The following is a 15,854-nucleotide window of genomic DNA, read 5'->3' as shown; positions in this document are numbered from 1 at the left end:
GCAAAGCTCATTATAATCTGCCTGTTTGTGACATTGACATGATAACAAGAAGGTTGACTGCTGTGTTTTTGCAGAGAAACCCACGAAGCAGCACAAATGACTGAAGCACATGTAATTGCCTAAAAGGTTGCAGATACTCCAGGAAGGTGACAGATTCCCTTTCTGCTGTTGTCACCTTGCCCTTACTGCGTGCTGGGGTAAATGACAAGAAGCAAAGACATATCACCTGCAATCACAGACCATATTGTGTACTCCTTGAACAAGATTCTTCACAAAGTAATTTCCCTCTTTTGCCAAGTTAAGCTTGCAAGCCGAATCTTCATTTTCATTCTAAAAAGCTTGACATCTGACCCCAGTGAAAATTTAACTTTTTTTTTTCCAAGTTATGCTGAACTGCATAATGGGGGGGACACTGTCAAAAATTGTCAAAGAGATTGGGAAAAAAAGCAAAAATGACTGCAAAGAAAGAGGACAGAAAGCACCAAGAGCGTGAGAGGTTATAGAACTCTGTCCCCTGTCCTGCAGAGCAGGATGAGGTGACCTTAACCCTCAGAAGATTCAGATGGCTTAGAGAAATGCAGTGCAGATGTCTGAAAATCCCTGAAATTCAAGAAGCAGCTCTGCCCATTTATCAAACAGGTGAACACTACAAATAATCCCAGATCTAGCTGCTTGAAGTCAGACTTCCCTGTCTAGAAAAGGATTCCTGCTAGGAGAATTTGCCCTAATTTACTGAATTGTAGCCACGTGACTTAACTGTGCTTCAAAACAATTCTTCCTGTTCAGATGAGCAGACCAAACTTGGGTGAAGTGTCTACTCACGGAGGCTGATGAAACATATTTCTAGTCAACCAAGCCTGACCAGTTGTTGACCATAAAGGCTATAAAAGGTTATAAAACTGAAAGACTCTATTAAACAAATGTCAATAGGTGCTAGAAATGAGGTGAGTTTGGGCTGTTTGTGAGCCGAGATGTCTGGGTCTACACATAAGTCAGCATGGGTATGTAGTGGAGGACAACTAATCTGCTGAACCACAAGTGGACACTGTGGGTCCTGACAGGGAGGGAACCAGCAGCAGAAAACATGAAACAGTAATGTTATTAGTCAGACAAGTCAGCCTGTTTCTGAATGGACAGGCTGACCAGCTCAGATCTCACCATAAACATCCAGTACTGTCAAATGATGGACTGAAATAAAGTTTGCCTTACCCAGGATAAAAAATTAAAATAAGGGAGCACCTGTAGCACTTTCCACTTTTGCTGCCACTAAGAGTAAATGATCATATATCACAGCAGCATTAGCTGTCTGTCTTTCAAGTACACAGGAAGTGAAAGTTCAGCTGTCACTTGACTACACTTCTTACCAATACTTCTAGGTTTCTTGCCATTCTCCAGTTTTTAGATTCTGTGCACTACATTTCAGGAAAAGTACTAAGCTATTCCAAATATAACTTGAAAAATAAGAAAAATGATGCAAGAAACTGTAAATACTTTTGCTCCCAAATACATTTCCCACAAGCAGATTTTACTAAGTACTGAATGCATGAACTCTGGCTATGTGATTTAATAAAAGATCTCCAGATTGGTTTCAGTTTGTTTACTCTTCTCTTAAGGGACTGTACTGCCACTGCCTTTAGCTGAACAAAATTTCTGCACCTCCAATGCAGAGCTGAGCTCTAAAGCTATTTTCTTTTGCTGATTGCAAAAGATCTCTGGTTCTTCTCATGTTCATCTGCAACTTTAGATGAATGTCATGTGTTCCTGGATGAGTACCAAGGAAAGTTCTTTTCTTTCTACCAAACAATGCTTTCAGGGGACAAAGTGGTGATCACTAATACTACAGTATTTTAGAAAAAGAATGTCAGTTTACCTCCACTTTTTTTCTTCAAGTCAGTGAGAAAGGTGAGGGAAGAAGATCCCAGGCGGTGAAGAACTAGGTATCTCAGGTGCTTCTGAGATACCTATTCCAGGTGACTGCTCAGAGGGAAATAATAAAATAAAATAAACTGGGGAATGTTTGCTCTGAAAAATTTTGGTTGACTAAAGCTTTGGATTTTGTGTTTATTTTGCATTAACCTGAAATAGGATTTTTCTGACTTTTTAATCCTGAGTAGCATGGACTGTGTGCAAAGGTTCTGATTGCTCAATTTCTGTCCCAAGAACTTAAGGAACACCAGATCAAACTAAGAAAGCAGATTCATAGAACTAACTGAAGGAAATGTTTTGGTTGTGGAAGCCTCCATCCTCACAGGGTACAAAGTATTTGAAGAAACTATGTACGTTAAAATCTTCCCAACACATTCACTTGTGACTGCTGAAAAATGGGTGATACTGGGTGAAGCACATTACCCAAGAAGAGTTATTCACACATTCCAGGATAGCCATTTTGTTCTGTGTACTTTTTATGCTATTATATATATTCATAATAGGAAGTCCATTGATTTTCCTCGTATACTCGATTTCACTAAATGAAGCTCTCACTTCACTTTGTGCCCCAAGCAATCTACACAGTTCATTTTATTTTAAAATACCTGGTGCAGAACAAGACCTTCTAGTTACTACAGTTCAGCAAAACTCTCTGGTGTTGGCACCAGCTGCTGTGTCTCAACTCTTTTCCAAGCAGAATTGATTAAACCACAGGATCACAACTTCATTAAGAGGTTCTGTCAAATGATTAGGATATTTATTACTCCACTGGCAAGTAGTCATACATTTTCCATCTGTCCTGTTTACTGTAATAACAAGACAGGACGTAATACACACACCCATATAAGCTGAACTCCCATTTATAGTGGTAAATGTTCAAGGCTGCATGGAAAGGAAAGATTAGGAACATAACATCTTGTGTCAAGTGACACAGAAATCCTACTACAGAATCCTATTGTGCCATTTCCTCTAAGCTGAATCTTGGTTTTATTCTCACCGAAATGACAGATTTTCAGATCCAAAATGTTGATAGGTAGTCAAAAACAAAAATACAGAACCACAAAATTCAGGCATGCTTTCTTAATCATACAGCAAGATGACCCTTATTTGGACAAAACCCATCAGCGAAGAATAACGAACAAAACTGTAAGAATTTTCAGGGAAAGCCAGTGATAGTGAAAGAAAAAGTCTTGTGCTCAGGAGAGCAAATGGGTGTTCAGCAAGACGAGAATGAGCAAGTCTCAAAAACATTTTATTGCCTACATTTGGCACTGGGACTTTGCTAACATGTGATAGGTCATTTTCTCCAGATTTCCTCAAATCACTGTCAAACTAGTTCATTTCCATTAGGGAGGACACTTGTGTTATATTCAAAATTCTTTTCCCAAAGTGACAAAGTGGAAAAGTGTAGAGTTTTTGTAATTCATTCTTCTATTTTGGTCACAACCCTTCATGTTGTCAGAAATGTAAAGCAAAAAACTCTTAGGCTCCAACAATTTCTTTTTTATTACCACTCTTCCTAGATGTACCATGTGACAGAGCAAGGGAACTTTGTACCAAAGATCAAATCAGAAATGCTCTCAGTGTCTGCAATGTACACAAATCAAGACAGCGTGACTTGTGCTCTGGTAATTATTATTACTCTAGGATATGGCTTCCCTTACTTGTTCTACTGAAGCACATGTCCAAGGAAAATATAGTGCTGAAAAACAAGAATATCTGCTCAGGAAACAAGACACTGAAACATTTCAATCAAGACTAGAGACATTACATATTAGTTCAGGAGAGGCAATAGATTCAGTTTTGGAGGGAAAGGCAAAAAAAAATGAGATGACTATTATCATCTACACAAGTTTTCTGCTGTTCAGAGCAGACTGCAGGGCAAATTCTTTACTCCTCAAAGGTCTAACAATTCACAAAAACGTACATTCTTCCATTTAACTTCAGCTCCAGATGGAGACCAAGAAATAACTAAATCCAGCACTTGCTTACATGCTATCAATTCCCAGTCCCACATCTGCTTTAACTGCAGATCAGTTTAATCTAGGCGGGCAGTGAGGAAACACAAGGGGAAAACCTCTCAAGTTCTTGCTCTCTGAGAGTCATTTCCTACCTGACTTAGGGTAGGCAGCCCACAATCTCCCTCACAGGAATGAGGAGCACAGCTCTGCTGCCTTGCAGGAGGCCTTGTTCTCTCACATTTCCAGAGAACTTTTGAAAAATCACCTGCAGAAACATTAAGCCTGGGATTTTGAAACTGCTTTTTAGGAGATCTGAATGCTCCTTAACTTTCATTCATTTCAAAGCCTCTAGAAAGCCTGTAACTTAGTTTCCCAAAGGATCCCCTGAGCAGGAGCAACTTAACACAAACTGTCACCTGTGAAAGCCACTTGTCGGCTGCCACAAATGTCTGCAGGAGATGCCCATGTTGCCATGATCAACTTGGTTTTCTGAGAGGCCCTGGGAACTACAGAAACAACAAAAGAAAGATTATGTCCAGTATTTCTTGTGATGTGATGAATTAACTTTTGGAAGCAACTAATGAGAGAGAAGATTTTTGATGTTTTCACTCCAGCTTTGAACCCTGAACTCTAAGGAAACTGAGGCCTTGGAAATTGTTATCCCCAAGACGATACTGCAGCATCCATTTGGGTAGATGGACAGACAACCTCACCTTCCTTCTGATACAATGGCTACACCCTGAAACATCACGTGTCATAGCAAAAACTGAGGTAGCACTGTAAAATCTGTCTCCAGTGTTGGCAGTTGCATGAACAACTACAACTTCTGGTGCAGGAATCTTCCACTGGGAAGTCTGGAGCTAAGCCCCAAAGCCTTGCTGAAAAATCCATGTTAACCTGTGACCCTGAACCTATAACCATTTGAGGGCCAGGTATTATTAAGAAAGGCTACAATCACATCAAGAAGAAAATTTCTAGGCAACAACTGTCTACAATACCTCAGTGATGGTTCAACACTATTTTCAGGACAGAAGAGAGCCATTTTGAAGGGTGCTAGATTATGTGGAGGCAGTGAGTGTGCTGCAGAGAGCCCTGTAGTAGCAATTACAGAAAATACAGAACTTAATAAAACAAGGTCAAGAATTTTGCTACCTGTTACCCTAATAGCAGTTGAAGAAGGCATTTTTGATGCTCTTAAAAAGAGCAGTACATATGAAAAAATACACAAACAAGAATTCAGAAATTAAAATAGCTAGCAAACAAGGCTCAACCAAACACACGCTGAACTCTGAAATAAACTGCTCTTTAACCTTAGACTTCTGTTCTATATGCTTGATACTTATAATTTGTTGCAGAGATATAGTAGATGAAGCCATACTAGCTGATACTTGAAACACAGTATTATCACTTGATAGAAGATGTTTGAACCGAATCAATTATGATTTTTAAAATCCATGCCCCAAAATTAAAGCTATTGAAACATGTTCTGCTACATACCCCGTCAATTTGAGGAATTTTGTTGCCAAGGCAACCTGGTCACAGTCTGTCTCAGTTTAGGCCATACTTGCTATTTTAAATAGAAATGCCATCCGGTTAATGCACAGCTGATTTTTAGTAAAATTTTCAGTAGAAGGTATGTATGTGCAATACATACCAACAGACCATGTATTTATTTTGCAATAAAAAGGCAATTAATTCCATATAGTACTTTCAGAATCAAAGAGGAAGTGTAAATTTGAGGATGAGCAAACAAAAATGTAACAATGCCTAAAGAACAGTAAAGGAGCTGAGTAGAACTGGTAGCTGCAAAGACAGCCCCATACATATGAAAAGGTCCTGTTGTTCCTACCACAGACAGGCAAGATAATAAATTGTTGGTAGAGAGAGTACATGCAGCTATTTCATACTGCTTCGTTGTATTTAATTAGAGACTGTGAACCAAGAAAGGGATTCAAATGACTTCATATTGGCACTAGCCAAAGCTACCAGCTGAAAACAGAACCATGCAGGCGCATAATAATTGTCTTCTAAGTCCAGACAGTGTTTTCATTAAGAACCAGGAGCACTCGCAAATGGTGTAGGTTTACACATTGCTGGATTCCTTGGCAAGAGCATCTCTGGAAAACCTTCTGGCATTAGCCATGCAGTAAGAAACTAGATCACAGAAATCACAGAAACACCAAAGTTGGAAAAGACTTACAAGATCATCCAGTCCAACCATCCACCTACCAATATTTCTCACTAAAAAATATCCCTCAACACAAAATCCAGTCGTTCCTTGAACACCTCCAAGGTCAGTGACTCCACCCATTCCAGTGCCTGATCACTCTTTCAGAAAAGTAGTATTTCCTAATGTCCAGCCTAAATCTCCCCTGGTGTAGCTTGAAGCCATTCTCACTAGTCCTAGGTGTTCAGTGCAACATTCAGTAACTTTTGTATAGGTAGATATGGCAGATGCTGATTTTTGTGAAGGTATTAAACTCTACCAGCAAAGCTGCCAGATGACATAGAGCAGCTGAACTGTTTTCCTACAGCATTACTGGAAAGAACATAACACCCACATTTGGCTAAACATTTCAAGTCTTGGCCTCATTTGGTACTTCATCCAAAATGGCCTTGTCAGAAAGATGAACTAAGCTCAGGAAAAGATATACGTGATGCGCAGATATGTTCAGTCATCTTGATGATACATTTTGTGTCACATTACTGAGGAAATAAAGAAAAAAGTAATTTCTTGGTTGCAGTCTTGTTGAATATCAGCAAGTTCACTTTCTGAAGAAATTGCAACAGGGAGACTGCAAGACCTCCACAAAGAGAGTGGACCACAGCAACTCCAGCTAGTGGGAAGTGTATTGATGGACACCATCTACATTCAAAGATTAGTCAGCAAGACAGTCTAGGTAGCAATAGAGAGTCTGAGTCAGCTTTTCTGCAGATTTCTTCATACCAAAGTATGCAACAGATCTTTACAAATATATTACTCAGCCAAGTGATGGCAAGCTAAATACCTCACCTCCCCAAAAGCATGTAACTATTTAGCCATTCCAATCAAGGAGTCAATTCCAGTACCAAATCCCATGTTCTCCATGTGCAAATGGAGGCCTTTCACATGAAGAAAGGAATAAAGAAGGAGAGATAAGGAGAAAGTCCTTAACCTAGCTCAGTCTGGTGTGTTTTTTAAATGGGAAACTGCCTTCTTACAGCCAAAGTTAATTGTGGGAAGCCCTACTTATTTCAAAAGGTGTCAAGAGACTCCAGTTGTAGCAGAATGAGAAATATACTTCAGAAAATGAATTTCTGTTTGAGTATCAGTTAAATGCAGTATAAAACCTCATGAGCGGTGACATTTCAGAAATACTCATAGTATTCTCATATATCGCTACATACTTTATGCCTGATACTTGGGTAACATGCAGTAGTTAAGCAAGTGACTGGGCTAAGCTGCAAATGTCATTCTAGCAATTAGCTATTTCTCCGAATCTATAAATTCTACATCAGAGCTGTTTGGGTGCCAGGCACCATTGATTTCTCTTCCCACTCTTCCACAGAAAGCTTGCAAAGCAGATCAGTAAGAATGTACATTTTGAGGTGCACCCGCCCCCTCCGCCGCCCCCCCCCCAAAAAAAGGATTTAATCACCTGTCATAAATACCATCATGCCAAGATAGACCTTTGCTTTCGAACGAGATTTTGCTGTGACACTGAATTGACTGAACTGATCTATTATCACTTGAAAAAGGCAGTAAATAACATTGACTTCAGCTTCTGCTCCCCACAAAAAACATTCTATAACCATCTTTATTTTCCTTCTTTTTATCTTTTATTTGGTTAAAAGCTTTATTTGCTAATGAAACACAGACATGTATAATCTTTCTCCCATCCTGCACTGCAGGTAAGGAGCACAGGCCCAAGGAATACTGAGAAATTTAGTACAGATAAGTGACTAATTTGATTATGACACACACAGTGGTTAAATTATTAATGAACCTCAGAGTACAGGTAAGCAAACTGTTCATTTCAAGTAATGGGGATTTAACTTTCATTCCTCCTTTGAACTGAACAGAATACTTCCAAAGATTATTTATCAGTCGATTGAATCTTGTAGTGAGATGGAGGTTTTGACCTCTGCTTATTTATTCCATTTTGCTATTTAGCTTCAGTTTGCTAGAAAAAATAAGGACAAGACTGTGACAGTTCACAGAGATGCAATTTGTCTATTGAACTTAGCTTGGCATCTGTTAGACACACAAAGAAACAAAAGAAACTGCATAAATATTCATCAGCAAAGAAGTCAACCATGATGCTGGATTTGAAGCATTATGTGTTATTTTTGTAATGATAATAGTGATTCATCAGCCTTAATGATATCTCAGTAAGCTGCCTGACTGATCTTTTACTTTTGTGAGTATAATTTATTTTTCCATTTTATGTCCTGCCTATCATTTGTTCCCAAAATATGGAAGTAGATTTACATAATAGAATTCTGCTTGGTTGTGTTGGACAGGTTGGGCTTTTTTGTCTTCAGGTAATGACAACAGAATCAGCTCGCTCTTCCCTTTGCATCTCATTTGAATAAAACCTATAATGTGACAGGCAAGAGATGGTATTTCCTTATAACCAGCTAATTGGGGGAGGAATTATGGCATAGGCATTAGATAGCATGGATTCATCTTTGAAACCTATCATCACCTCCTTACAAAAAAAAAATATAAATTCTTTCAACCTAGTTTCAAAAGCCAGCTTTATTTGTCAACTGTTTATTCTTATAAGTGTATCTTATAATGATTTGTTTTTCTGGACTGTAAATCTGCCAGAACACAGAAAAACTATCCTATCTTAAAAAAGGTATGATGCAACTTAGTTCCTTATTACTACAGCTATCCCAATTGGGATTTCACACATTGAAGAAAGGTACATTTTTGAAAGCACAATAAAGACCCTGTGCCCCACTGACTTCCAGTGGAAAGCGGGCACCAAAATGACTCTGGATCTTTGCATGAGAGCCTGGAATGCACCAGAAAGCATTTCTGGGGAAGGGGAAGTGGGAAGAGGATATATAATTCTTTTAGAAGAAAGAAAACTTAACTGTGCTCACACCTACAGATATTGTGCGATGTATAGCAAAAATGCTTAGAGATCATTTAGGTTTCTTTCAAAATGTAAATTGAGGGCTTACTTGATTTGTTTGAAGGCAAAAGGGAGGAAAACAAATGGTTTGTTGTAGATTTCCTCTAGTCGAAGCTTTGCATGCGGACAGAAGAAAACAGATTTTGTTCAAATGTCTCCACAAATAAAGTGGAGATCTTATCTGAAACCATTGAAAAGTCAAGAAAAAATCTCTTGGGAAGGAGCAAGTTAAGATGACCACTAGAGCACCAAAAAACCTGCAAAGAGTTGAGCTACAGCTGCTGTCTCGCCTGCCGGCCTCCATAAACAGGCACCCCTCTCTCAGGCAACCCAAGTCCTGAGGTGGGGCACCTCTCAGGAGGACCTGCCTGCCTTAAGACTGGCACTTTAGGACTTCCCTTCTTGCATGGCTGAACTGTGCTCTCTGCAATGGTAGTCGAGCAAAGGAAAAGAGGTCCAGAGAGGCAGTAGAACCCCAGGCCTCAGCAGTTTTTGTGACCTAACTGGACGAAAGTCTGAGCAAACTTCAGGAGCAGGAGCTCACATTTACCCTCCGGCTCCGTGTTCTAAAGCACTGTGAGACATAACTCAGCAGCAGACAAATCCACTAAGATTCTGCCATTGTGATTCAATTCCTAGTGTTTCTACTTTGAAATTACTCCCCTCATAACCTGCTCTTTAAGGTCTCACACTTTCATCCTCAAGGTACATCTAAGCAATACTGGCAGTCACAGGAGCCCCAGCAAATACCATAATGGCTCCTTTCACCTGTCCTGTGATGAACTCCCCTTGCTGCCAGCTACATCATTTTGAACCAGATCAAGCATCTTGCATAATTAATACACATCCCCTTCCTTCTGCTTATTTCAGAAAACACTTTTGCTTATGCTTGCTTGGTTAGGAATCATGAAACCAAACAAAGTAGGTCTGGAAGGGAACCCAAGGGATCACCTCATCCATTACCCCTTCCCTAAGGCCTACAGAGCTAATAACAGAATGACAAGCTTGCAAACTCCAGCTGCCAGGCTTTGAAAGTTTGGCTACTCCTACAGAAGTATGCTGCTCTTGTCAACATGGGAGAGTGTGTGTGTGCTTGCTGATCTATGCAGAGATTAATTTTAAAGTGTTCATTCTGCTCAGACGGCCCTCTGCTAACATTATATGCATCAGTAAGCTTCATATTATGCAACCACCAGCACTTACGTTCAAAGAAAGCACTTTTTACTCACAACAAAAGGTAGCTGCTATGCACTCATTAAAAGACAAAAGCGATGAAATATTGGTCCTTGTGCACAATCATCTTCTGCCTATTCTGTTAAGAAATATTTATTGTAGTCAGGAATGCATCATTAATTTTCTGTGCCTCTCTCATGTAGCATAGCTGATTACTAACACATCTTTATTGGATTAGACTGCTCAGTGAATTTTAGCTATTACCAAATACTCTCCATAGTTTCTCCACAGGTCATTCCTCTACAGAAACATCTGTGTGTGGAATAACACTGTTGTCTTTATCTCTTCCTCATTTCATTACTATAAATTTCCAGGTCATTCTTGCCCCTGTAAAGTTGAATTTAGAAACATCATGTGATGAGGAACTTGGATATCCAAGAGTAAACTGGTTCTGTTCCTATCCCAAGAAGGTTATATGTCTGTAAGTTTAGTCCCAGGATCCTCGGGAGTCAAAGTATAAAACTGCTTTAATTCAGAATGAACTAAATTATGCCAGCAGTCAAAACAACTGGACAAAGATGACAGGCAAATGGCATTGTCACAGAGACCCTTAGGTAGCTGAATCTAGTTATGTATATACAGGGCTGTGCATCAGCCCTGTGTCAGATTAGCAATGAAGCCTCAGACTTTAGCCAGGACAGCCTAAAATGTGTTAGAGCAGATGTGAGCTGCATGGGCCCCAAGGACTGGTCGTCCTTCCTTTTAGTTAGCTGTGTCCCTAAACTTAGGAAATAAATACTTGATACTGAGGTAGGCAAGGCATATTCATCATTCCACCTAACTGCAGAGCACTGTGAGGGATTGAAGAAGCAGAGGGCACAGCAGTCACCTGCACAATGCCACCTGCAAAATCTTTTTGGCCCTTACCAATCATGCTTGACTCAAAAAAACTTGAAATAAGCTTACAATAAAAGGAAGGGTGAATCTTACACACTCAGAAGTGAATTCCTTGCAGGGGTTCTGCAATGACACGAACCTGGGAAATGCACAGTGCTCACTGGACTGAGGCATCTGAAACCCTCCAGCTGCATTTTCTGCTCTTGCATATCTGTCTGTGGCAGCAGCAATGTATGGCATGCACCTGTGCTGAACACCAACACGCTGGTGTAAATGCATAGACATCTCTCGCTATACACACCAGCCCCAACAAATAGCCTACAAAGAGTCCACTATGATGATGTGGGAGCAGGTTTCATGATGGTGCCTGCACTCATGCAGCAGGGAAAGCAATACACAGAGATGAGATGGCTGACTGACTGGTCCTCGTGGAGGACATTTCATTGCACCATCATTACCAGCATATTTTGTTGAATGCTACTTCCATGCATTTTAGAATAATCCCACCTAGTTGTATTGAATTTGAAGCCAAAACAAAGGCTTCTTTTTTTCGCTTATTACAAATAATGACATTTTGCTACCTCATGATGGAAAGTTTTTACTACAATGGAAACTTTGTCTTGAAAATATTAACTTGAACAAAAATTTCAGCGCTTATAATGCATTACATTTCTCACAGTTTTAAAATACAAGTTTGAGGCCCTGGTTTCCAGAGGAATAAAGAAGCTCTGGCAAAATTATTCCCAGACTCTTCTACAAAAATAGAGAGGAAAAAAGTATGGATAAATGTTCAGGACCCAAGAAAAAAAATACATTGAAATGCTGGCAATTGATTAGAACTCTATCTGTTTATTTGTATAAGTTGATAAGACTGATTTTAGCAGGTTAGTCATTCTGCATGGGGATGGTCTGTTGAGAGCCTATCATTGTCAGGGAAAACTGCTTTTGTGCCCCCATATTTTTTGATCCACATGCCAGCTTTTACAAAGGTGGATTTTGTGAGTTCAAAGGCTATTTTATTTTAAATTCTCATTTAACAAAATAGTTTTAAATGTACATAATAAAAGAATTTCCTCAAACTAAAGCTAAAAGAATTGTATTATACTCGCACAGTGTTAAGTTTCTTTCATGGATGCTTAAGGTTAATTTTAAAACTTATAAGTTAGTCTTATGCTGTATGCCCAAGCACTGATGGAGAAGGACTGTAAAAAAATAGCTTTTTCCAGTACAAACCAGCAGCAAGTTACCAGCCTTGGAAGCAAAGAGGAAGCAGTGGAAAGACTAAGATTCCAAAGCAGAGATCTGCATTTTCATGGAACAGTTAATACACATTCCTTGAGCAGATTTCATATCTAAGATGAAGCCAGAGAGCTACTCTATGAATTTACAAAGAAAACTTACGCTACTCCATCTGGAAACACAGATTTATTTTGACCCCTGCAGTAGAAGTTCTTGTAATAGTTCCTTGCTGACTGCAAAGTAAGAAAACAACATTTTCTTTAGGCTTTGCTGTGGCCAAGGTAACAGCATTTTGTGTACACAGACTTCATTTCACCTAAATGAACAGGGTGCCTACAGCATCGTTTCCCTTTCTTACCCAACTCCTGTCATTACAAGGTGATGTGAATTCAGTCACACCCTTGATTACTGTGGATAGCATACTGCAAACACAAGTGTGAGACAGTGTAAAATAAAGCCATGAGCAATGTAGCAATAAATTAAATACAGGGCATTGCAGTGACAGACTTCCTTGGGAAAGAGATTAAAAGAGGAAGAGAAGCCAGGTTTCTTTGCAGTCTTCTACCACAAGAGTACCTAAATGGATTGTTGTAAGCAATGTTGTGATTTAGAAGAACAAAATCTGATGGAAAAGGAGGATGAAAACAAGCAATGAAGAGCCACTGAGCAAGTTACAGTCCCCTTAGTCTTGCAACTGATCAGTGAAGTTGTGAACAAAAATCTGCATTGCCCTACTGCAACCTATTATTTTGTTATTCTGTTTTACTCTAATCCAGGGAAACCTGGCGCTGTGTTAGCAGCATGCCTTTTAGGACTAGAACATCCTTGCTCCAGTTAGATAATAAAGGCAAATTTTTTCAGAGGTATCAGAATCTAATTTTCCAAGTAAAGTCAATAGGAGTGAGGATCCAGTGTAAATTGCCTTGGTAAATTTCCCTTAGTAAAACTGCATTCCAGTCCAATCCTCATCAGTGACAGCAAATGCTCTGTGAGTTTTTTGATTTCTGAACAGTTTCTAATGGCATAAGCTGAAGGAACAATGACAGCCAAAATCTTCCCATTGTCTGACTGACTTCTTCCTCCATCCCTGGGATCACGTCCCAAAGGATCATCAAGAACAAACAGAGCATTTGGCCCCTATTCTGGAATACAGAAACCTCCAGTTAGAGATTACAAATTCTATCTGGATCCCATGGTGACCTCTACAACTTATGTTTAGCACTCAGAAAAAAATATCCACCCGCTGTACCGAGAACAAATAAAGATTTACAAGCTTTGATGGGGAAAGGGAATAAGGAATTATCTACACATTAGCTGGAACGTGTCGAAACATTTGCAGTGAACATTATGCCAGAACCATCTACAGGGATCACATCCAGCAAAATGGTAAAACTGTTGTATCTAAATCACTCAGATGGCTCTGAAGCAAGTATTACCCAATCAGCCATAAATAACAGTTTGAAGCCCCACTGAGTCAGCACAAAGAAGCAGCCATAGCATGTTCTCAGATTAAACATAATATAAAATCATAGAATCCTTAGAGTTGAAAGGGACCTTTAAAGGTCATCTGGTCCAACTCCCCTGCAATGAACAGGGATATCCACAGCTATATCATGTTGCCCAGGGCCTTTATCCAGGCTCACCTTGAAAGTCTTCAGGGATGGGGTATCCGCCACATCTCTAGGCAACCTGATTCAGTGCCTTGCCACCCTCACTGTTGATTCAAAGCAGAGGGTCACTCACTGCACAGCAATTAGCCTAGGAGGTTATCAGCAGTGATATGCTCTGATACCCTATCATAAAGAAATGCACAAATTTCTTTTAAGTCTTCCTTTCTTCTTTCTTTTAAAACTATATTCCTTTAACAAGGAAGTTAATAATATACTGCTCTGTCTACAGGAATTCCTTCTGCTTTACTGAAAAGGTTGTTTTTTTCTTTTACTTCATGCATTTGGAGACCTATGTCATGTCAGAAGACAGTTGCAGATGAATGGATACATAACAAACCAGCACATGCAGAAAAAGTCTGTTTTCTTTGTTAAGAGATTATTTTTGTGGCCCATTTTCTCTAGAAATGCAGTTCAATCACAAGTTGAAAGATCTTGTTCAAGTCCTTGTGCTGAGGAAAAAAAAAAAACGTAACAAGTCTTGCCAAGTGCTGGAAATGGTATGAAGAAACTATTTCCATCAACACATACACACTTCTGCCTAGATTATGCCCCTTAAGCAGGGCCCTCGGTTCTCTGTACAATTCCATAGAAACACCAAGCCTTGGTCTGTGTCAGAGCCACATGGCACTGCTGGGAACCCCAGGCTGCCACTGCAGGATCTGTTCACAGTACAGGTAATTGGTTTTGGATACATCACAAGCCTTCTGCTTATGACAAGATAATCTATGGAGTCATGTCAGAGCCACATTTTCAGAACTACTGAAAAGCAGTGTGGACAGAGGTCTAACACAGCTTTCAACCTGCCCCTGGGTATGCTTCACAGAACAATACAGAAATGTCCATTATTCACTATCAAATACCTCAGTATCAGCCAGAAAATCCAAAAGTTATTTTTCACAGTAGGGAACAGACCTCCAAACCAATCCTACATATTTTATGTTCCTGAACAACTCAATTTAAAAGAATATTGCCTGCAATGGACAAGAAAAACAGCAATTAGGCAGAAAGGTAGTTGTAACTGGACTAAGAAAGAAATTATTACTTGGGCTGGAAGACAGAACAAGGAAAAGGACTCATCAACCAGAAGCAAAGAGAAAAGAGAAATGTGTTTGGATAAATAACTTTGCAATTCACTCTTCACTAGTTATTCTGCATGACCATCTGGAAATTCCTCTGTGGTAATTCCTTTTTAACAGTTCTATAATCACATCTTAATTTGTAATTTCTTAGAAAGATTAAAAGAAATGTTTTGCCTCTGCCAGCCCCATCTGTGCTGATGGACATCCAGACCACGTATGGACAAGGCGTATGCAAAAGCTGTGGATGGTCACAACCAGCCTGCTAAATCCTAAGCTGCATGAAACTTTCTTCTCCATACAAACAGTGTTTTATCTTCAAGAAAATAGCCCTCATAACATCAGAGGCTCCAAAGGGTTGCAAAGATCCCAGAAAACAGCCAGCACTCAGCCAGGATGAGTCCTTCCCATTATCCTGGCCAGTGCATATCCTCAAGAACAGCCTTGAGGTCTCTTGGTGAAGATTCCCAATCATGTGATCTTCTCCAAGAGGGATCCTTGCCAGTAAAAAATTTTCTTAATGCTTAGCTTGATTATTTTCTCTACTCTGCTATTGGAGTCCCATTATTTTTCTTATGTCCTCCACAAACATGGAGAAAAGATTTAGTGCGTTCCTCACTGCAGCAGCCATTTATTTATTTGGAGAAATATCTTCCACCATCATTTCTGTTTTAGACTAACAAACCCAATTTAAGCTCAGCTCCAAACTAAATAAACCCTTTCCTCACAGCAACAAAACCAAAATGTTTTGATTTTAAACTTCTAGAACAAGCTTGGGGACTGTAC

Source organism: Lagopus muta, chromosome 4 (assembly GCF_023343835.1).
Source record: "Lagopus muta isolate bLagMut1 chromosome 4, bLagMut1 primary, whole genome shotgun sequence".
NCBI lineage: Eukaryota > Metazoa > Chordata > Aves > Galliformes > Phasianidae > Lagopus > Lagopus muta.
This window is presented reverse-complemented; position numbering follows the sequence as displayed.